We start from the raw sequence: 22,635 nt of genomic DNA, 5'->3' as shown, positions 1-22,635 counted from the left end.
CTTATGGTCAGATATATACATTGTTTGCAATAGACAATCTCTAGAGTGGTCCCCATGACACCCGCCCAATCTCTTGATATTCGTGTCCTTGTGCAATTCCCTCTCCTTGACTGTGGACATGACTTATGACTGACTTCTAACCAACAGAATATGACAAAGATGATGGATTGTATATAATGATGTAAGATTACAATGTCTATCTTGCTAGGAATCTCTCACCCTTGCTGGCTTTGAAGATGCAAGCTGTTTTGCTATGAGCTGACCTATGGAGAAACTGATGAAGGTCTCTGGCTAACAGCCAGCAAAAAACTGAGGCTTATCAGTCCCAGAGCCTAGAGAGAACTAAATGATGCCAACAACCAGGTAAGCTTGGAAGCAGATCCTCCCCCAGTAGAGAACCCAGACCTGGCCAACACCTTGATGGCAGCCTTGCAGAGTACCTAATTAGTCACTCCCAGACTTACTGAAACACAAAAATTGTGAGATCATAGATGTGTATTGTTTTAAGCTGCTAAGTTTATGGCAATATTGTTACTAAACAATAGAAAATGAATACACCCTTAAGTAAAGATTAATAAGGATCTATTTTACCACCTTTAAGTACAGAATTTTAGATTACAGGACATCATATATGCATACTATTAATATTTTACAGGGTTCAATACAAGAAAAGCTATAACAGATTGCATATTCAAGATGATAGACTAGCTATACCTCCGTTCATCTTTTTCTCCTACTACGATTTTTAAAAAGCACACACACACACACACACACACACACAGAGCTACAACCAAAAAAAAGGGGGGGGGGAAGGATTATGGGCAGACACTGATTCCCTCCTCCTTTTTCCCTTCTTATTGAACCCTGATTTTGATCAGGTATTTTGAGACCCTGTACTTTCACAAATGAGGTTTCTCTCAGTCCCAGGGGTTAAGTCTTTACTAGTTTAGACCAGTACTTTTCAAATACTAATGTACAATCAAGTCATCTTGTTGACTTGCAGAGATTATCTGGTTGACTCCTACTTAAATGCAGATTCTGAAAAGGCCCCAGTATCAAATGCTGCTGGTCAAAGAGGCAAAGGTCTAAAGATAAGTTTATTTAGAGTAATTTCTTTTTCTCTCCCTCTCTCTCTCTCTCTCTCTCTCTCTCACACACACACACACACACACACACACACACACACACACAGACTGTTTTTCAAATACACATGTGACAGATGGACTCTAACCAGTAAGATATGAGCAAGGGTTCTGGGAAAGTTTTATCCAACCTTAAAAACAAAACACAAGGAAAAATAAGTCCTTCTGAAGACTTTGGATGTTCGTCAATGAGAATGTAATGCCCAAAACTGCCATAACTATTTAAGACAAGAAAAAGAGCAAGAGATTGTCTCAATCCCTTCTTAAGAAAAAGTTTAGGATGAAAGAGAAAAAAAAAAGAAAATGACCTGGATCTTTGCTAGAACAATCAAACTGCCAAATTAACCAACCCCTATGCTACAACACCTTTAGTTTTCTTGTTATAGCAGGGTTTTTTTTAACTGTTAAGAAAATTTTTTTTTAATTTAATTTTTTTTTTTCAGAGAGAGAGACAGAGCACGAGCAGGGGAGGGGCAGGGAGAGTGGGAGTTACAGAATCCGAAGCAGGCTCCCTAAGAACTGTCAGCACAGAGCCTGACGAGGGGCTCGAACCCAAGAACGATGAGATCATGACCTGAGCCCAAGTGGGATGCTCAACTGACTGAACCACCCAGGTGCCCCAACTGTTAAGTAAATTTCAGATGGGATTTCTATTTACAGCTGAAAACATCCCAACCTGAGAAGAAAGCCAGAAAGAAATTTTTCAAACTTATGAAAATGGATCCATAACTAACAAAGCCACGAACAGAAAGTCCAGAGAACTTCAGGAAACTATAACTGAGATACCACACTGCCCTGCAGAATCCCATAAAGGCTAAAAATTCAGAAAAGGAAAGCTCATGAGAAACGCAGAAATGAAAATAGGGAATTATCTTTACATGGAAGAGCTAACACCCACTGTCAACAACAAAAGCTCTAAGACAATAATGCTAAGTAGGCAGGCATTTTTCTCTGAAGACCAAAAACTAAAGGATTAATCTCCATCCTCCAACTCCACGGCTGCTCCCCCCCCCCCCCCCCCCCCGCCCCACACACATACAGTTTGGGGAAACTAGTAAAGCTCCTATAGATGAATGCTCATTCTTAGAGAAAGGACTACTGATTCCCAGAATTTAGGTCTCCACAGCAAAGCTCAGCTCCCTGCCTGATAATTCTAAACTAAAGCTGTAAGTCCTACCTACATAAATAGTCCCCCCAGCTTGTTATTTATTATTTATTCATAAATATGAACAAATAATAGTTAATTGTGAAAAACCATAATAAAATGAAAAATTACTCCTGGATGAAACATATACCCACCTCCCCCCTTTCAACTCTCCAAAACAATTTAGTCCTAAAGTCATTAGGTATAGAAGAGTACAGTGGGAGAAAGGGGGAAAAGCCTGGGTGGGGGGTGTCTGGTATGAGAATCAAAGACCAAAAAATGTAAAAAAGTAAAAGGTATCCAAAACTGGGGTAGGGGTAGAGGCAGGGCCAGAATATGGTAAGGAGAGCATCCACATAAGGGGATTTTCCTACTATAGCATATCAGCACTCTAAAGCAAGGTGAGGAGGGCATCTATACAAAGGCAACTTGACAAGGTGTATCAGAGCCCAAGCACAGTGGAGAGGGCATCCAAGCTGAGGAGTAGTTTGGTGAGGGATATCAAAGGCCAAATGGTATTGGAGATGGGGGGCGGGAGGGCAGATTTCCATGCAGAGGTGTAGAAGGGTAAAGCAACCTAAAATGAAGACTAACAGCCCAAGCAGAACAGGGTGTCCATGCAAGGGTGAGGGTGAAGAGTGACAGCAGGGATGAAGACTGGCTAAATCCAGGGGACTGATTAAATAAGTAAATATATTAAGGATAATGGAAGTCAAGTTTCTCTATCTCAGAGAAGGGAATTGCAAACATAAGGGAGAAAAAGCTAGGTTCAATCCTGTAATGCTAAATGAGAAATATCACCATGTACTTATGGTTTCCAATACACAAAAACACACACATGAAACACATACACATAAACACACCAGCTGTCCTCTTAAAAAACCAGCAAAGTCCAATAGCAATGCGCAACCTAATGCACAGATCCTGTAAACACCACTTTCTCTTAAAAAGAACTAGGAATCCTTGGGAAGACAGGCAATTCCGCCTCTGAAGCAGGAAAAGTACAAGATAAGCCAGAAGTACAGTATTGTGCCACAAAGCAAGGAAGTTAAAGAAAGATAAGGTGATGCCAAAGGACAGAAAGAATATCAAAAGGGCTCTTATTGGCCAAACCAGGACAATCTGAGCATCAGAATAAACAATGACAGTAACAGAACATATCCAGTTGAATAAAGAAACCAGAGTCCATACATATATAAATAAATGTTAACTATTTAAGTCTATGGTTGGATTGTGATTAAGTAGATCCTGGTTTGTAGAAAATACACACTAAAATATTCAGGATAAAGGCATCAGTCAGGGAGAAATTTTTTGTACTGTACTTATTTCTACAACTTATCATTTCAAAATAAAAAAATTTAAACATGTACAAATTTGTATCCTCAAGAGATGTAACAAAGTTCATAAAGTCAGCACCAAATGCTATGAAAAAAAATGAGGAAATAAAAAAGGTTTGGAAATTTGTGTCTTTCAGCATGTCTCATTAATTTTTAAGTTTATTTTTTTATTTTTGAGAGAGAAAGAGAGCAAGTGGGGGAGGGGCAGAGAACAAGGGAGATAGAATCCCAAGCAGGCTTCACACTGTCAGCACAGAGCCCAATGCATGCAGGGCTCAAACTCAGGAACCCTGAGATCATGACCTGAGCTGAAACCAAGAGTTGGATGCTCAATGGACTGAGCCACCCAGATGCCCCATTAACTTTTTTTTTTTCTTTTGGAGAAGTGAAGACAAAATCCAAGGAAGTTTTCCAGAAAAGGTGAAGCAAAAAGACATAAGGAAAATATAAAAAATAAAAGACAGATGATCAATCCAGACAATTCAACATCCAAATAACAGTTCTAGAAAAAAAGACAGAAAATAGAGAACTGACAATGAAATAATACAAGAAAATACTCCAAAGCTTAAACGAAACAAATCTGCAAAAATAAAGAGATTTGTGAAAATCCAGCACAATAACAAAAAGTAAGTACTCACATCTAAACGAAATTTCATAACAAAGATAAAAAATATCCTAGAAGGGTGTCTGAAAGGAAATAGAGTTAGTCTACAAAAGAATGAGAATCATCAGAAGACGTCTCATTAAGGACACCAGATTCTACAGGAAAAATAAAAAGGCAAGGCCACTTAAGTATTAAAGGAAAATGAATTCCACGGTCAGCCAAATCAGCAGACAAGGGTGTTACATTTTCACACAGGCAAGGAAAAGGAAATTAACTCCTACATATAACCTTACATGATGTTATCCAGTAAAATTAAAAAAAAAAAAAAAAAAAAAAAAAAGGAAACAAAAGAGAAGACATGAAATCCAAGAAATAGTGGAGCCAATCCCAGAGAGTAAGAAAAGTGCTAAGATAGCAACCGTGCAACAAATCTAAGGAACAGTCTAGACTAAGCAGGAGACAAAAAGTTCTAGGAGGTATTTCAGAGCAAGAAGGAATGAGGAACAGACTGTGTATTAATTAACTACATTTTTAAAACCTAATAATGCACGCGGTAATCACTAAGATAATAAGTATAAAATGCCAAACAAAAAATAGTGGACTTGCAGTTTCGGCTCCAACATGTGAAAAACTTGGATGGTATCACTCCCACCCTTACAACCAGAAAAAAGCTAAGCGAACTGAAAGTCAGTGGCTTTTCTTGGGCCCACCATAGAACTGAGGACACAAGGCAAACTGCCGGCTCAAGATATGGAGAGGCAACGCCAAGAACTACTGGATCACCTCACACAAACAACTGGAACCATAAACTGATAGGAACATTATATGAGTTTCCCAGGGCTGTCATAACAATCACAAGCTAGGTGACTTAAAACAATAGAAGTTTATTCTTTCACATTTCTAGCTCTGGAGGCCAGACTACAAAATCAAGTTATCAACAGGGTTGGATCTTTCTGAAGACTCAGAGAAAGAATTGCTTCACACTTGTGTCTTGGCTTCTGGAGGCTGCCAGAAATCTCTGGCATTCCTTAGCTTGCATAATTCCAACCTCTGCCTCCATCTGCACATGACCTTGCCCTTCTGTGTGTCTCAAATCTCCCTCCTCTAACTCTTAATAAGAACACCACTCACTGGTTTATGGTCAATCCTAAATCCAAGACCATACAACCTTAAGATCCTTAGTTATGTCTGCAAAGACTTCATTGCCAAATAATGCCACATTATTGTACCAGGGCTTAGAACCTGGACATATCATTTTGGAGGCAAAAAGTTAATCCACTACAAACACTTAAATGGTATTTTTCCCCTGCTTCATTTTTTATTTATTTTTAAAATTTAAATCCAAGTTAGTTAACATATAGTATAATAATATCAGGAATAAATTTTAGTGATTCATTACATACATACAACACCCAGTGCTCATCCTAACAAGTGTCCTCCTTAACGCCCCCCCCCAACACCCCACCAGCAACCATCAGTTTGTTCTGTATTTTAGAGTCTCTGTATTCTCTGTATTCTCCCTCTCTGTTGTTACATTATTTTGCTTTCCTTCTCTTTTGTTCATGTTTTGTATGTTAAATTCCACATGAGTAAAGTCATCTACTTGTCTTTCTATGATTTATTTCACTTAGCATAATACATCCCAGTTCCATCCACATTGTTGTAAATGGCAAAATTTCATTTTTTTTTGATCGCCAAGTAATATTCCATTGTGTGTGTGTGTGTGTGTGTGTGTGTGTGTGCGCATCTTCTTTATCCATTCATCAGTCAATGGACTTAAATGGTATTTTTGAGAAAACTTCTGGGAACCACAGTCTTAGGGGAGTCACCCATTTTTGTGGGGTTTACTTCCAGGAACATCACCAGATTCTTAGAGTGAAGAGCCCATAAAGATCTCCTTGTGCTTCCAGCAAGGAAGGTCAAAGAAGTCAGTGTGAAACAGAAAACAGAGCATTCACCCTAACAAAGACTTAATCTCCACAGAAAAGACTTTATCCACCTGTGGAAAGGTCATTTCTCTGATTCTGGTCCCCTCTTAACCTTTCTGTCTCACAGGAGGGATGGGGGACAGTGTGGGGGGGAGGGACCCAAGAAAGACCTATCAAGATCACAGTCCCAGGCCACAAACCCACAAAAAATATGAGATTTAATTACAAGATTATAGGATGCTTTCTCTCCTCTACACCTTACCACCACACCAGGGGGGCTCCAATACAGTAAGTTAATTACTGCTGAAAGAGTTACTGCCTGGTGCAGATTCCATCTGAGGAGTTGTTAGGAAAGCACAAAGACAGCCAGGGAGACAAAAATGGACACTAAAGAAATAAGCCTCTGGTACCTATACCTACAGCAAATATTAAACACAATACAACTCTAGGACAGATTAATTTAAAATCTCACACTAATGATCTGTTTATCTCAGTTCCTATTTCCTAACATATAATGTCAAACTTTCAACAAAAAATTATACATCATGCTTTTAAAAGGCAAGAAAAAACAAAGACAAAGCAAGCATCAGAGCCAGACTCAAATATAACACTTCTTTTGGAATCAAATAGGGAATTTAAAATAACTATGATTAATAATGTTAAGGATGATAATGGGGGGAAGGGGGGGGGACAAGAAGCAAGAACAGATGGGAAAAGTAAGCAGACGGAAATTCTAAAATCAAAAGGAAATGAAAAAACTAAAAATCACTAACAGAAATAAAGGATGCCAGGTAGCATGTCACTGCTCCAGGAAATGAGGGGTCAGTGCTACAAGGGAAAAGTGGGCACCATGGCAACTGTGGTGTCTTGGAGGGGATCCACAATGGCAACCCATAAGCAGGAAGTTCCAAGCAAAGGTAGGATACACTGGCAGCAGCCACTGAGATGCTGGCCAGCGGGCTGGCAACCTAAACTGAAGGGACAAGTGGCATGCTCAGCATCCACACCCCTGAGCCCTTGCCTCAGTTTCCTGAACTTCAGGCTCCCTTCCACTGGACCTCCATGCCCAGGATCAGCAACTTTTTCAAACCTCTCCTCCCCTATCCTTGCCTCCTTCAGCCCCTGGAGCTCCGTGAGAAGCAGGGACCGGAAACTTCCAGCACTGAGATATGGCCCTGAGGGGTTGACAGGCAGCAAAAAGAAGGTCCCCAATGCCCAGGAGAGAATTGTATTGGGGGAAGGGGACCGGACAAAGGGACACAAGCTCTCTGTACCTCTCCCCACCTCTTCCCTCTGCCACTGCCCGTTCTGTGCAAGTAGCCCTCCTAAGCACCAGGGCCGTGGAAATGTCCTGGTAATCACCACTAATGGAAGCTGCTGGCACTGCCATCTAGGCCTCAGAGAAAGCAGTCAGCTTTATCCTGAAATGGTATGCACAGCACAGAGGCAGAAGTGCTCCCAGGGCTCCTGACAGCTCCACAGCAAGGGCAACAGGCAGAGGGGCACTCCTTGCCCCAACTCAAAGATGCCACCTCCAATGAACGAGAGCTTTCTGTCAGAGCTGCATCGGTGTTGTATTGTTTGATTTCATGGGCTCTGTTTCAGCCTTGAAGATCAACAAAATTAAAAGAGCAACACTGAATGAACTGATGGAGTATGTTTCAACTAACTGTGAAGTAATTTGTTGAATCAGTGTATTGTGACAAAAGTAAAAATGATCACCGCTAACATCTTCTATACTCTTCCTCCAAGTGATAATCTAGATTTTGATCCAGAAAAGGATGAACTTGAGGCCTCTTGGCTTCACATACAATTGGTGTCTGCCTTAAGATTTTTGGAGTTCTAGGGGCGCCTGGGTGGCGCAGTCGGTTAAGCGTCCGACTTCAGCCAGATCACGATCTCACGGTCCGTGAGTTCGAGCCCCGCGTCAGGCTCTGGGCTGATGGCTCGGAGCCTGGAGCCTGTTTCCGATTCTGTGTCTCCCTCTCTCTCTGCCCCTCCCCCGTTCATGCTCTGTCTCTCTCTGTCTCAAAAATAAATAAAAAACGTTGAAAAAAAAAATTAAAAAAAAAAAAAAAAAGATTTTTGGAGTTCTAGCCTAGCATTACAAAGTGATGTATTGGCCAGAAATTTGTAAAACAGTTCCTGAGCTTTTCAACAGTGAAGATACCTAACAGAATAGGACTTCCTGAAGACTGTTCTACACTGAATTTATCGGAAATTTCTTGGATTATGAGCATTCATAAGAAAACAAATTAACAACATTTTCCTCAGGTTTATGTATGATACACATTTCAAGGGTGTTGCTGAACTCCTTAAAAATTTAGTAGTATTATCAATGGCTTTAGGCGATTACCACTGAAAACAGAACATATTTCTAATGATGGCTCTTATTCTTAACCACACTGCAAAAGGATTAGCTTTGTCTCATACTCAGCTAGCCTACTGTGTTGTATACTTTCTGAAGAAAAGATACAACATTAACATAACCAGTGATTATAGGACTGCTGAAATTCTGGCCAAAAGCATGCAGTCGGAAAGAGGTGATGTTTTTAGAAGAAACTGAAGAAATCTTAGATGTCACTGAACCAACACAGTTCAAAAGAAGTGAAGAGCCCTTTGTAAGCAGATATCCAAGTATGTACCCAGTTCCCAGTTTTAGGTTGGAGAAAGGGTACCATACTGCTGTAATAATGAATACATTCTTAGTTTGAGGAAAATATTAACAAAATGCTGACAATTGCATTTTGCAGTTTGTAAAAAATCTCCAATGAACACTGGAATTCGACAACTGTAGCATTCATATACAACATGCTGAAAACCCTAATGGACATAAAAATGCTTTTCAACAACCTTACTAGCTCCGAAGATGAAAGACAAAAAGAGAAAAAAAAGGAACTGGAACACAAAGAATTGTGGGGAATATTTACAGGAGCTAAAGCTAAAGAAAGCTTGAGAAAAGCAGAACAGTGTTTACAACATACAAAGTATTCTCAGTAACACAAGTGACAAATTAAAAACAGAAAAGAGAAGAAAAGAAAATTAAAAAGCCTACCATCACCATTGGACAGGCACAGTTTTATACACCATTTTGAAATATGTAAAAATTTTGAAACAAAATAAACCTCATCAGTATAATTAAAAGGCCAGGGTTTTTTTCCCAGCAAATGTAAATGAAAAAAATTTGTGGACTAAACATAGCTCTGTGCTACGTCACAGTACATTGTAACCTTTGTCTAATCACTGATTTATTGTGTCACTTCTCAAGTTATGAGATAATTACGAGAGTGGTAAGAATTGTGATGAATTTTATTGTGTTGCACATAGATACAGTGGTGTGCTCTGTATATTTCTCCTTTTTATTTATTTTTTTCTTGATTTTTTATTTTATTTATTTATTTATTTTTTTAATATATGAAATTTATTGTCAAATTGGTTTCCATACAACACCCAATGCTCGTCCCAAAAGGTGCCCTCCTCAATACCCATCACCCACCCTCCCCTCCCTCCCACCCCCCATCAACCCTCAGTTTGTTCTCAGTTTTTAACAGTCTCTTATGCTTTGGCTCTCTCCCACTCTAACCTCTTTTTTTTTTTTTTTTTCCTTCCCCTCCCCCATGGGCTTCTGTTACGTTTCTCAGGATCCACATAAGAGTGAAACCATATGGTATCTGTCTTTCTCTGTATGGCTTATTTCACTTAGCATCACACTCTCCAGTTCCATCCACGTTGCTACAAAAGGCCATATTTCATTTTTTCTCATTGCCACGTAGTATTCCATTGTGTATATAAACCACAATTTTTTTATCCATTCATCAGTTGATGGACATTTAGGCTCTTTCCATAATTTGGCTATTGTTGAGAGTGCTGTTATAAACATTGGGGTACAAGTGCCCCTATGCATCAGTACTCCTGTATCCCTTGGATAAATTCCTAGCAGTGCTATTGCTGGGTCATAGGATAGGTCTATTTTTAATTTTCTGAGGAACCTCCACACTGCTTTCCAGAGCGGCTGCACCAATTTGCATTCCCACCAACAGTGCAAGAGGGTTCCCGTTTCTCCACATCCTCTCCAGCATCTATAGTCTCCTGATTTGTTCATTTTGGCCACTCTGGCGTGAGGTGATATCTGAGTGTGGTTTTGATTTGTATTTCCCTGATAAGGAGCGACGTTGAACATCTTTTCATGTGCCTGTTGGCCATCCAGATGTCTTCTTTAGAGAAGTGTCTATTCATGTTTTCTGCCCATTTCTTCGCTGGGTTATTTGTTTTTCGGGTGTGGAGTTTGGTGAGCTCTTTATAGATTTTGGATACTAGCCCTTTGTCCGATATGTCATTTGCAAATATCTTTTCCCATTCCGTTGGTTGCCTTTTAGTTTTGTTGGTTGTTTCCTTTGCTGTGCAGAAGCTTTTTATCTTCATAAGGTCCCAGTAATTCACTTTTGCTTTTAATTCGCTTGCCTTTGGGGATGTGTCGAGTAAGAGATTGCTATGGCTGAGGTCAGAGAGGTCTTTTCCTGCTTTCTCCTCTAAGGTTTTGATGGTTTCCTGTCTCACATTCAGGTCCTTTATCCATTTTGAGTTTATTTTTGTGAATGGTGTGAGAAAGCGGTCTAGTTTCAACCTTCTGCATGTTGCTGTCCAGTTCTCCCAGCACCATTTGTTAAAGAGACTGTCCTTTTTCCATTGGATGTTTTTTCCTGCTTTGTCAAAGATGAGTTGGCCATACGTTTGTGGGTCTAGTTCTGGGGTTTCTATTCTATTCCATTGGTCTATGTGTCTGTTTTTGTGCCATATTTCTCCTTTTTATAGTACGCTCTTCATACTGTTACAGATCCTAGTTAGTTACAGCCTACGAAAAAGAGTATTTCCTAAAATAAAACTCAAATATAATTCTTACCCATCTCTTCATTTCTTCTAGAAATATGATGAGGAGAATTACCCACCCTACACCTTCCTTCACTACAGATAGTACTTTTGGTCTAAAATCTAAGCAAAAACATAAATCTCCAAGTGTTTTAAAGCACAAAACATAAATAAAAGCTGGGAAAGTAAACAAAACAAAACAAAAATGATAGAGGATGCCATTGGTGGGCTCATCACCAGACTAGACACCACCAAGGTTGGAACCAGCAAACTTGAAAATATGTCATTTGAAACTTCCCAAACCAAAATGTAAAGAGAAAAAAATAATATGAAAAAATAAAACAATGGGGCGCCTGGGTGGCTCAGTCAGTTGAGCATCTGACTTCGGCTCAGGTCATGATTTTGCGGTTCCTGAGTTCGAGCCCCACCTTGGGCTCTGTGCTGACAGCTCAGGGTCCGGAGCCTGCGTTGGTCTCTGTGTCTCTCTCTCTGCCCCTCTCCAACTAGTACATGCATGCTCACGCACTCTCTCTCTCTCTCTCAAGAATAAACATTAAAAAATTTTTAATAAAAAAATAAAACAGGGGCGCCTGGGTGGCGCAGTCGGTTAAGCGTCCGACTTCAGCCAGGTCACGATCTCGCGGTCCGTGAGTTCGAGCCCCGCGTCAGGCTCTGGGCTGATGGCTCGGAGCCTGGAGCCTGTTTCCGATTCTGTGTCTCCCTCTCTCTCTGCCCCTCCCCCGTTCATGCTCTGTCTCTCTCTGTCCCAAAAATAAATAAATAAAAAAAAAAAAATCTTAATGTTAAAATAAATAAATAAATAAATAAAAAAAATAAAACAAAATAGAACAGAAATCCAAGAAGTGTGCAACAATTTCAAAAGATAAAATATATGCATAACTGGAGTGCTAGAAAAGAAAGATAATGGAGAATTTTCCAAAATTATTATCATACACCAAACCACATACATGGGAAGTTCAGACAATACAAAGCAGGATAAATGTGGGAAAATCTACACCTAAGCATACCATATGCAAACGCAGAAAACCAAACACAAATTCTTGAAAGAAGCCATAAGAAAAAAAAAAAAACTTACGTATAGAAGAACAAGGATAAGAACTATAGCAGACTGAAAAGAGAGTGGAGTAGGGGCACCTGGGTTGCTCAGTCAAGTTAAGTGTCCGACTTCGACTTATGTCATGATCTCATGGTTTGTGGGTTTGAGCCCCGCATCAGGTTCCGCACTAACAGCGTGGAACCTGCTCAGGATTCTCTCTCTCCCCTCTCTCTCTGATTTCCTCCACTCTTGCTTTCTCTCTCACTCAAAAATAAATATATAAACTTAGGGGAAAAAAGAGTGGAGAACACTAAAGTATTAAAAGAAAAAACCTTCCAACTTAGAATTCTTAGAAGGAAGTTTACAGAGATAAAGGTCAACCTTAAGAAACAAAAATCTGAAGTAAATACTTTAATTTTATATCTAAAGGAAGTAGAAAAAGTACAAACAAAGCTCAAAGTTAAAAGGAAAAAAGAAAATAACAAATCAGAGCAGAAATAAATGATACAGATATTTTTTAAAAAATAAAAAAGATCAATGAATCCAAGAGCTGCTTTTTGAAAGATAAGCAAAATTGATAAACCTTTGGCCAAACTCATCAAGAAAAAAAGAGAACTCAAGTAAATAAAACCAGAAATGAAAGAAGTAACAACCAAGACCACAGATTTATAAAAGACTACTACAGAAATTTATATGCCAACAAATTGGCCGACTTAGAAGATATGCATAAATATCTACACACATACATTCTTCCAATATTGAATCAGGAAAAAATAGAAAATCTGAACAGACTGATGACAAGTAATAAAATTAAATTGGTAATCAAAAAAACTCCCAATAAACAAAAGTCCAAGACCAGATGCCTTCACAGTTGAATTCTACCAAACATTTAAAGAAGAGTTAATACCTATTCTTCTCAAACTATTAAAAAAAAAATGAAGGAAAGCTTACAGCACTACCCTAATACTAGAACCAATAACACTATGAGAAAAGAAAACTATGGGTTAATTATATCTGATGAAAAAAGAGGCAGATATACTCAACAAAATATTAGCAAATTTCACTTAACAATACATTAGAAGAATCATTCACCATGATCAAATGGGATTTATTCCAGAGATGCAAGGATGGTCCAGTATCCAAATATCAATCAATATGACACATCACATCAACAAAATAAAAGATAAAATCCCATATGACCATCTCAATAGATGCAGAAAAAGCATCTGACAAAATTCAACATCCATTCATGATAAAAACTCTCAACAAAATGGGTCTGGAGGGAACACACTTCAACATAAAAAAGCCATATATAATGAACCCATAGCTAATGTCATACTCAATGGTGAAAACTGAGAGCTTTTCCTTTAAGATTAGGAACAAGACAAAGGTACCTACTCTTGCCACTTTTATTCAAAACAGTACTGGAAATCCTAGCTATAGCAATCAGGCAAGAAAAAGGAATAAAAGAAAGGTATCAAATGGGTACGGAAGAAGTAAAACTGTCACTATTTCCAGTTGACATAACCCTATATATGGAAAACTCTAAAGATTCCACCAAAAAGACTTGAGAAAAACTGAATTCAGTAAAGTTGCAGGACACAAAATAAATATCCAGAAATTGGCTGCATTTCTATATACTAAAAACAAAACAGCAGAAAGAGAAATCAAGAAAACAATCCCATTTACAATTACACCAAAAAGAATAGAATACCTAGGAATAAATTTAACCAAGAAGGTGACTAACCTATAATGTGATAATTATAAGACACTGAAGAAAAGAAACTACAGATGACACAAATGGAAAAGTTATAATAATGAATTAATCTACAAAATGATGAAATATGATGAATTAATCTACAAAAATGCGGCAAGAAAGTACAGTGGAGCAAAGAGTCTCTTCTATAAATGCTGTTTGGAAAAATGGACTGCTACACACAAAAGAATAAAACTCGACCACTTTCTTACAATGTAGAAAAATAACTCAAAGTGGTTTAAACACTTAAATATGAGAACTGAAACCAGAATATTCCTTTAAAAAAAAAAAAAAAAAACAGGCAGTAGTCTCTTTAACACTGGCCCTGATAACATATTTATGGGTAGGTCTCCTCAGGCAAGGGAAATAAAAAATAAACTATTTGGACTACCAAAGTAAAAAGGTTCTGCACAGCAAAGGAAGCCATCAACAAAATGAAAATGCAACCTCCTGGATGAGAAGAGGTATTTGCACATGATTTATCCAACAAGAGGGTTAACAGCCAAAATATATAAACAACTCTTACAACTCAACACCAAAAAAACAAATAATCCAGTTTTGAAAATGGACAGAACACCTAAAGAGACATTTTTATAAAGTCATACAGATGGCCAACTGACACATGAAAAAAATGCTCAAAATAACAAAATATCAAGGAAATATAAATCAAAACCACAGTGTTAAAAAAAAATGTGTTGTAACTTCTCATTAGTCAGAGCAGCTAGAATCAAAAAGACAAGAAATACCAAATGTTGATGAGGATATGGAGAAAAAAATCCTCATGCACTTCTGGTGGGATTGTAAATTGGTGATACTGTAAAAAAGAACAGTTTGAGGTTCCTCAAAAAAATTAAAAATAGAAACAATATACGATCTAGTAATTTCACTATTGAATATTTACTCAAAGAAAGCAAAAGCACTCAAAAAGACATACGCAGCCCGTGTTCATTACAGCATTATTTACAATAGCCAAGATATGGAAGCAACCTGTGTCCATTGATAGATGAATGGATAAAGAAGATGTGGTGTGTGTGTGTGTATATACGTATATGCATATGTGTATAAACAAAGAGAGAGATAACGGCGTGTTACTCAGCCATAAAAAAAAGAATGAGATCTTTCCATTTACATTAACAGGGATAGACCTGGAATTATGCTAAAATGGAGATAAGTCAAAGAAACACAAATACCAATGATTTCACTTATTTGTGGAATCTTTTAAAAAAAAAAGAAAAATCCAGAAAGACTGTAAATACAGAGAATTGCCAGCTGCCAGAGGGGAGAGAGATGGGAGATGGGCAAAACAGGCGAGGGGAATAAGAGGTACAAACCCCCAGTTATAAAATAAATATGTTACAGAGATGAAAAATATAGTAGTAATATTGTAATAACATTGTATGGTGACAGATGGCAACTACACTTACCACTGTGAGAACTGCATAATATATAGAATTGCCAAATCACTATGTCATGCACCTGAAACTAATATAACACTGCATATTAACCATTATTAAATATTTTTTCTTAATAAAAAGAGTGAAGGAAAAGGAATAAATGGAAGTAAAACAAAGTGCTTTTTTCTTACTCTTAACTAATCTAAAAGATAACTGTTTAAAATAACAATTTACTGATTATTGCACATCGATAGGCTAATATAAGTGACAGCAACTTCATAAAGGACAAAGGAAGAGTTAGGAATACTCTATGGTATTTGCATTACATGTGAAGTTGTGCAGTGCTATTTTAAGGTGAACTCAGGGGGCGCCTGGGTGGCTCAGTTGGTTAAGTAACCGATCCTTGATTCTGGCTCAGGTCATGATCTCATGGTTTGTGGGATCAAGCCCATGTCAGGCTCTGTGTTATCAGCACAAAGCCTGCTTGGGATTCTTTCTCTCTTTCTCTCTTTCTCTCTCTCTCTCTCTCTCGTTCTGTCCCTGTCTCTCTCTCAAAATAAATAAACTTTAAAAAATAAATAAATAAAGGTGAACTCAGACCGGTTATAAATATATATAGCAAACTTTAAGGCAAATACCTAAAAAAATTCTAAGTATAATTCATAGGCTAGGAGAAAACATAAAATCTGAAATCATGAAATGTACAACTAAAGGAAACAGGAAATAAAAACAGAGAAAATAGAAAAATAGGGAAAAATCAATGAAACCAAAATTGATCATTTTAAAAGGTCAATAAAATTAATAAATTTCTAGGAAGAATGATTAAGAAAAAAAAAAAGAGAAGACCCAAATTACCATTATCAAGAATAAAAAGAGACACCATCACTAAAGATTTATACTCATTAAAAACAATAATAATAAGGAAAACTGTAAGCAACATACACATGTAGAAAACCTGAAAGTTTTGGGTCTCCTGGGTATCTCAGTCAGTTAAGGGTCAACTCCAACTCAGGTCATGATCTCACCATTTTTGAGTCTGAGCCCCGTGTTGGGCTCTGTGCTGACAACTCAGAGTCTGGAGCCTGCTTCAGATTCTGTGTCTCCGTCTCTCTCTGCCCCTTCCCCGCTCATGCTCTATCTCCATCTCTCAAAAACTGAATAAATATTAAAATTTTTTTTTTATTTTAAAAACATTAAGCCTCAAAGTTTTGGTGCTTTGGTAGTTTCAGATAATCTGAATAACTACTTTTAAAATTTTTTAAGTTTGTAGTTGGAAACACTCTAGAAAAAGAAATCTCCAGACCCAGATGGTTTTCCTGGCAAATTCTACCAAATATTTAATGATGAACTCTCCCAACTGTACACAATGAGATAAGTAAAAAATATTTATCACAATGGCTAAAATAAAAAATTCTAAAAAGGATGTGAAGCCATTGGAAATCTAGAATATTGCTGGTAGCAATACCAAAAAAAAAAAAAAAAAAAAAAAAAAAAAAGTACAGACACCGGTAAAGAGTTTGGCAGTTTCTTATAAAGTTAAACATACACATTTCCATATGACTCACCAATCCCACTCCTAGTTACATATACTCTGGAGAAGTAAAATACATGTTCACATAAAAACCTCTACACAAATGTTTATAGCAGCTCTATCCATAAGTGCTACAAACCAGGAAAAGAAAAACAAACACCCTTCAATGGACAAATGGATAGAAAATCGTGGTATAGTCATGTAATGAAATACTACTCAGCAACAAAAATGAACTACTGATACAGTAACTTGAACAAATCTTAAGAGCATTACATTAAATCAGGCCAATTTCAAAAGGTTACATATTGTACAAACCAATTATATGAAATTTTCAAAAAGATAAATCTATGAAGAACAGCTGGTTGCCACAGGAGGGAGAAGAGATGGTCACTACAAAATTAATAGAACTGCACACATCCAAAAAAGTCCATTTTCCTGTATGTCAATTCGAATAAATAACAGGACAACTATGTACAAATATAATCTGTCTTTTGTAATGCTATAAACAGCAAGAGTCTAGTAATTCTGACATCAGTGAGGATAATGGTAACGTAGTCCTAGAAAGATGTTCGTGATAAATGAAAGGTATATTATTAAGTGGCATGTATCATACAATCTTATTTTTTCCAAAAAGGAAAAAAAGGGGGGGGGGGAGGATTAAAAAATTTGAATATAGAAATCCATAAACAAAAATGTTAATAGTTATTTCTGAGTGGTGAAACAACTTGGATTTTTATTTTCTTTCACTTTCTAAATTGCCCAAATACCTGACTTTTAAAAAAACTAATTAATACTACAGCCAGAATAATAAGGCTACTGTATTAAAAAGAAACAGAACAAAATGACACATATTCACAATACTACCATCAAGATAAAAAAGTTTCAAATATACAATTTCCCTTTTGTATAAAACACACACACATTGGTTTATATACCTCAAAAAAAAGTTTGCAAAGATACATATCACAATGACGGGTAATAACTTTGGGTAAGTTTTCCCTCTCATTTGCATTATTTGCAATTTTCTTATTTTTCTATTAAAAATCCAAATTATGTAGCTTGAAGAGCAAAATTTTAATCATAAAAATACACACAAAAACCTTAGGCAATCCATGTCAAACAACAGGTGACTAGTTAAATCAAATACAGTAAAACCACACAAGGGAATAAGACTCAATTAGAGACGATACACTTTAGGAAAATATGAACAATGAAATTTCAAATGAATAAGGCAAGAGACCAAGCTACATGTAAACTATAAACCAAATCTGTGAAATATATTTATTTTTTAAGACCTGAAATACATCAAAATAATCACTCTGGAGTTTACAGATCTTTCTTCTTCTTCTTTATTCTCTCTGTATTTTCTAAACCTCCTAAAATCAACAGTTTCTACAATCAGAAAATATGTTACTAATGTTGGTATCTCAATATACTGGATTTACAGAATGTTGGTGTGGCAGATCCCCCATTATGCAACAGTGTTCCTTATTATAATGAGAACTTTTCTGGTTAGGGCTTCATTCCAAGGTGATACAGGAGGGTATCTGAGGTTATGACCCCCGGTACACATCAAAACCTTTCACCTAGTAAGTAGTAGAGCCAGTTAGAACCAACCGGGACATGTTTCAATCCTGAAGGGATCATTAAAACACAGTAAATTCCATCCACCCTACTCCAATAGAATTCCAGAATTTAGTTATTACCAAGACTAAACTCGATACAAAAAGGTTAATATCAATCTTCCAACATCACTTCACTATCTTAAAAACCACAAATTCTATAGTACAAGTCATATGAAACAAGAAATGTTCCTGACTTCCAAATGCTCTGTTTTTCAAGTTCTTGGCTATTTATTTACTCAGTTAATAGTTCTACCTGCTCTTAGCCATCTACTTAATTATAATGCCTATATTTGGACATGAAAATTGTTAAGCTTCCTTAGTAATATTCTTGTATATAATAACACACATATAAACATACACAATGTTTTTCAAAATACTATAGTAGTAAGTCATGAAGTATATGGGCAAAAAAATATGTTCCAGTGAATGTCAGCAATACAATGAACGCCTCTTTAAATTATGTTGTATACTCTAAATTATTTGTGCCATCTTGCAGAATTACAGAGTTGACTTTCAAATATTTTATCCACTTTAACAAAGTCTCTACTCAAAAGTCAAACTTTCATTTCAACAGTTCACATCTTTTCCAATAAATTCACTTATTGCTTAAAAGTTAGTTTGTTGTGAAAGTTCTTTTTATACATGTTAAAGTAGCATTCTATTTTTAATTTATTCAAATAATCAAACTACAACCAAAAACACTAACTTCTCATTTATCAGAGCTAAATAAACCATATCCTCCTAATGTCAGTAAAATTCAAAATAAATTCATCTTAGATCTTTGGGGATATTTTTGCCAATATATAAAGAGCCATCCTAACCCCAAAGACTTAAGTTATGATTATTTAACTAACCAATGAAAAACAGTAGCACTTGTATGGTTGATTAGCTCACCCAGCTATCCACTTCTAAAACATCTCAAAAGATTAAATACCTCAACGAAGCCTATCAGGATGAGCAATGAAAAATAAATTGGAGCCACAAGAGATTACAGAATACACAAAGAGATTTGTCAATTCAACACTCTAGAAAGAGATGCTGCAGAGTTGGGGCCAGATACAGAGGCACAGAGGCCCAGAGGCATGTGAGAACCTACGACACTAGGCTGGTTCTTCGTTAGGCTATAAAGTTCCAAGCCTAAAAAAATAAATAAATAAATAGAGTTGCAAGCCTAAAAATCTCACTTACATGGATAAATTTTTATTAAACACACACACACACATACACACACACACACAAATTACTCAGGGGATTAAAAAAAAAAAATCAACAGCTTCATAATCCAGGAATAATATCTGAAAGTAGCCTAAAAAATGTCCTCAAAAACAGTTCTCTGAAACAGATGATTTACAAAACTTCACTATCTTAAAATAATTTATTCACTAAAACAATGTATTCATTATTTATTCATAACTTATTATTTAAACACAATTTAAATGATATTAAGACCAAAATTTGCACCCACAAATGTACCATCTCAAACACGTAAGTTTATGTATAAAATGCCAATACAGGGAATTCAAATACATAATTAGCCACCACAATAGGCAGGGGATAGAGGTTTAATCTTGGAAAATCTGGGGCACCTGGCTAGTTTAGTCAGTAGAGCGTACAACTCTTGATCTCAGGGTCATAAGTTCAAGCCCCACAATGGGCATAACACTTACTCTAAAAACAATAATAGGGGCTCCTGGGTGGCTCAGTCGGTTAAGCATCTGATTTCAGCTCAGGTCACGATCTCACAGCTCATGAGTTCAAGCCCCACGTCAGGCTCTGTGCTGACAACTCAGATTCTATGTCTCCCTCTCTCTCTGCCCCTCCCCTGCTCATGCACGCCCACACTCTCTCTCTCTCTCTCTTTCTCAAAAATAAATAAACATTTAAAAAGTTTTTAAATAATAATTAATAAATAAATGTCTTGGAAAATCTCACTTATCATATAAATAGATAAAATACCACATGATCCACAGGTTCTAAATAGCATTCAACAAACTTCAGTCTTACTGTAATTTGTGTGAACTCAATCCCTCTTGTCGCAGTAAAAAGCTTCTAACATGAGGTCTTAAGCTCAAGCTTTGCCCCAGAAAACTTAAGCTTTGGGGCTAAATTACCAATTCAGTTTCTCTCAGGATAACTAGATTTATAACATGCAAGTTCAGAACTAATCTATATTAGGGCAATGATTCTCAACCAAGATGAATTTGCCCAACAGCTGGCAAAGTCTGGAGACATTTTTGGTTATGACTCAGGCAATGCTACTGGCATCTCATGGTTAGGGGCGAGGGATACCACTAAGTACCCATCAATGCACAGGACAGCCCTTCACAACAAATTGATTTCTGGCCCAAAACTACTAAGGTTGAAAAGCTCCATATAAGGGGAAATATGCAACATACATATTTTCATTTCATACCATATCTGGTGGGTTCCAGTTGAGTTATTAAAAAAACAAAAACAAAAACAAAAAACACCTCTTCTAAGGGCACCTGGCTAGCTCAGTCAGAAACATGTAACTCTTATTTTTTTTAAGTTTATTTATTTATTTTGAAATGGGTGGGGGGGGGGGGAGGGGGGAGAGAAAATCCCAAGCGGGATCTGTGCTGTCATAGCAAACCCTGATGCAGGGATCAAACTCATGAACCATGAGATCATGACCTGAGCCAAAACCAAGAGTCAGACGCTTAACCAACTGAGCAATACAGGTGCCCCAAGAGGTATAACTCATTTTTTTTTCTCCCAAGAGGTGTAACTCTTGATCTCAGGGTTATAGGTTTAAGACCCACGTCAGGTGTAAATATTACTAAAAACTTATACTAAAAAAAAAAAAAAAAAAAAAAAAAAAAAGAAGAAGAAAAAACCAGGGTGCCTGGGTGCCAACTCTTTATTTCCTCTCAGGTCATGACCTCATGGTTCCTGAGCTCCAGCTCTGCATCAGGCTCTGCACTGAGCATGGAGCCTGCTAGAGATTCTCTCTCCCTCTCTCTCTACCCCTCCCCTGTGCATGTGAGTGCACTCTTTCTCTCAAAGTAAATAAACTTTAAAAAAAAAAAACAAAACAGAATTCTTTCACACATACACACAGAAGAAGGAAGGAGGAAGAGGTACGCAAAGGAGGGAGGGAAGGAAATGGAAGTATCAAAGCTGGTGAGGAGACATTTCTAAACTTAGAGCAAACAAAACAATCAAAATTTAAAGCAAGCAAATTGGAAACTAGGAATAAATATCTACAGCAAACCAGACAAAGAATTAAAGGCATTTGAAAGAACCAAAAAGAAAAATAATACAATCAAGATTGAAAAACAAGCAAAACCGTAGTATTTAAAATGTACAGCCACAAAGAATTTAAGAAAATATATATATATATATATATATATATATATATATTTTTTTTTTCCCCCCCTTAACAACTTGGCTGCAGGTAGGGGCAGTGTTTACTGGTAGTATTTTTTAAGGAGTCTACAATTTTATCTTCTAATAGTGATTTAAAAAAAAAAAACAATAAAAATAGTGATTTTTTAAAAACAAAAGAATGCCTGAAAATCAAAGTTAAAAATCTTAAAATCCAGAATTTTTAAAAAATTATACACAAAATATTGATGGTAATATTATGTTTGCCAACTATTCTGCCCTAATAAATATTTATTCTTCTAATAATGAAAAGTCACTTCATAAAAAAATAATATAAACAATTTATACAAATTCTAAACAGGTTTGAACTGTATGGGCATTCACTAGGGAATATTTACTTTGGTTCTGATCAATACAGTATAGATAAATATTACAATATCTAATTAGGTCTGTCAAATTAAATATACTCTATGTCACATCACTGGTTATATTATACATTTGAGCTTTAACCTTTGTTTACTATAGCAAAGGACAAAATACAAGAAGTTGTACAAATATTAACAAAAAAAAAAAAATTCCACTGTAAATTCAGAAACAATTATAAGCTTTACTCCAAAGAAGCAGTAATATGATAGAAATACTTTATACCTCTTATTTAAATAATTAAGATAAAAAATAAAAAATATTTTTTGGGGGCACCAGGGTGGCTCAGTCAGTTAAGCATCCGACTTCAGCTCAGGTTATGATCTCACAGTTCATGAGTTCAAACCCCACATCAGGGTCTGTGCTGACAGTGCAGAGCCTGGAGCCTGTTTAGGATTCTGTGTCTCCCTCCCTCTGTCCCTCCCCCCTCCCCCCTCTCTCAAAAATAAACATTTTGAAAATTTTTTTAAATAAAAATAA

At 36.7% G+C, this 22,635-nt stretch overlaps 1 protein-coding gene and 1 pseudogene across 1 annotated transcript in view; one reads left to right on the top strand and one right to left on the bottom strand.

Annotated features, from left to right (window-relative positions):
• Nucleotides 1-22,635, bottom strand: part of CD2AP (CD2 associated protein) — a 141,112-nt gene that overhangs the window by 102,993 nt on the left and 15,484 nt on the right. The gene's annotated exons all lie outside the window — the stretch shown is intronic.
• On the top strand, nucleotides 7,510-9,311 carry LOC125938542 (serine/threonine-protein phosphatase 2A 56 kDa regulatory subunit alpha isoform-like; annotated as a pseudogene).

The sequence above is a fragment of the Panthera uncia genome (genome assembly GCF_023721935.1).
Source record: "Panthera uncia isolate 11264 chromosome B2 unlocalized genomic scaffold, Puncia_PCG_1.0 HiC_scaffold_24, whole genome shotgun sequence".
Lineage (NCBI taxonomy): Eukaryota > Metazoa > Chordata > Mammalia > Carnivora > Felidae > Panthera > Panthera uncia.
The sequence above is the reverse complement of the archived record's forward strand: the minus strand, read 5'-3'. Positions and strand labels throughout refer to the sequence as shown.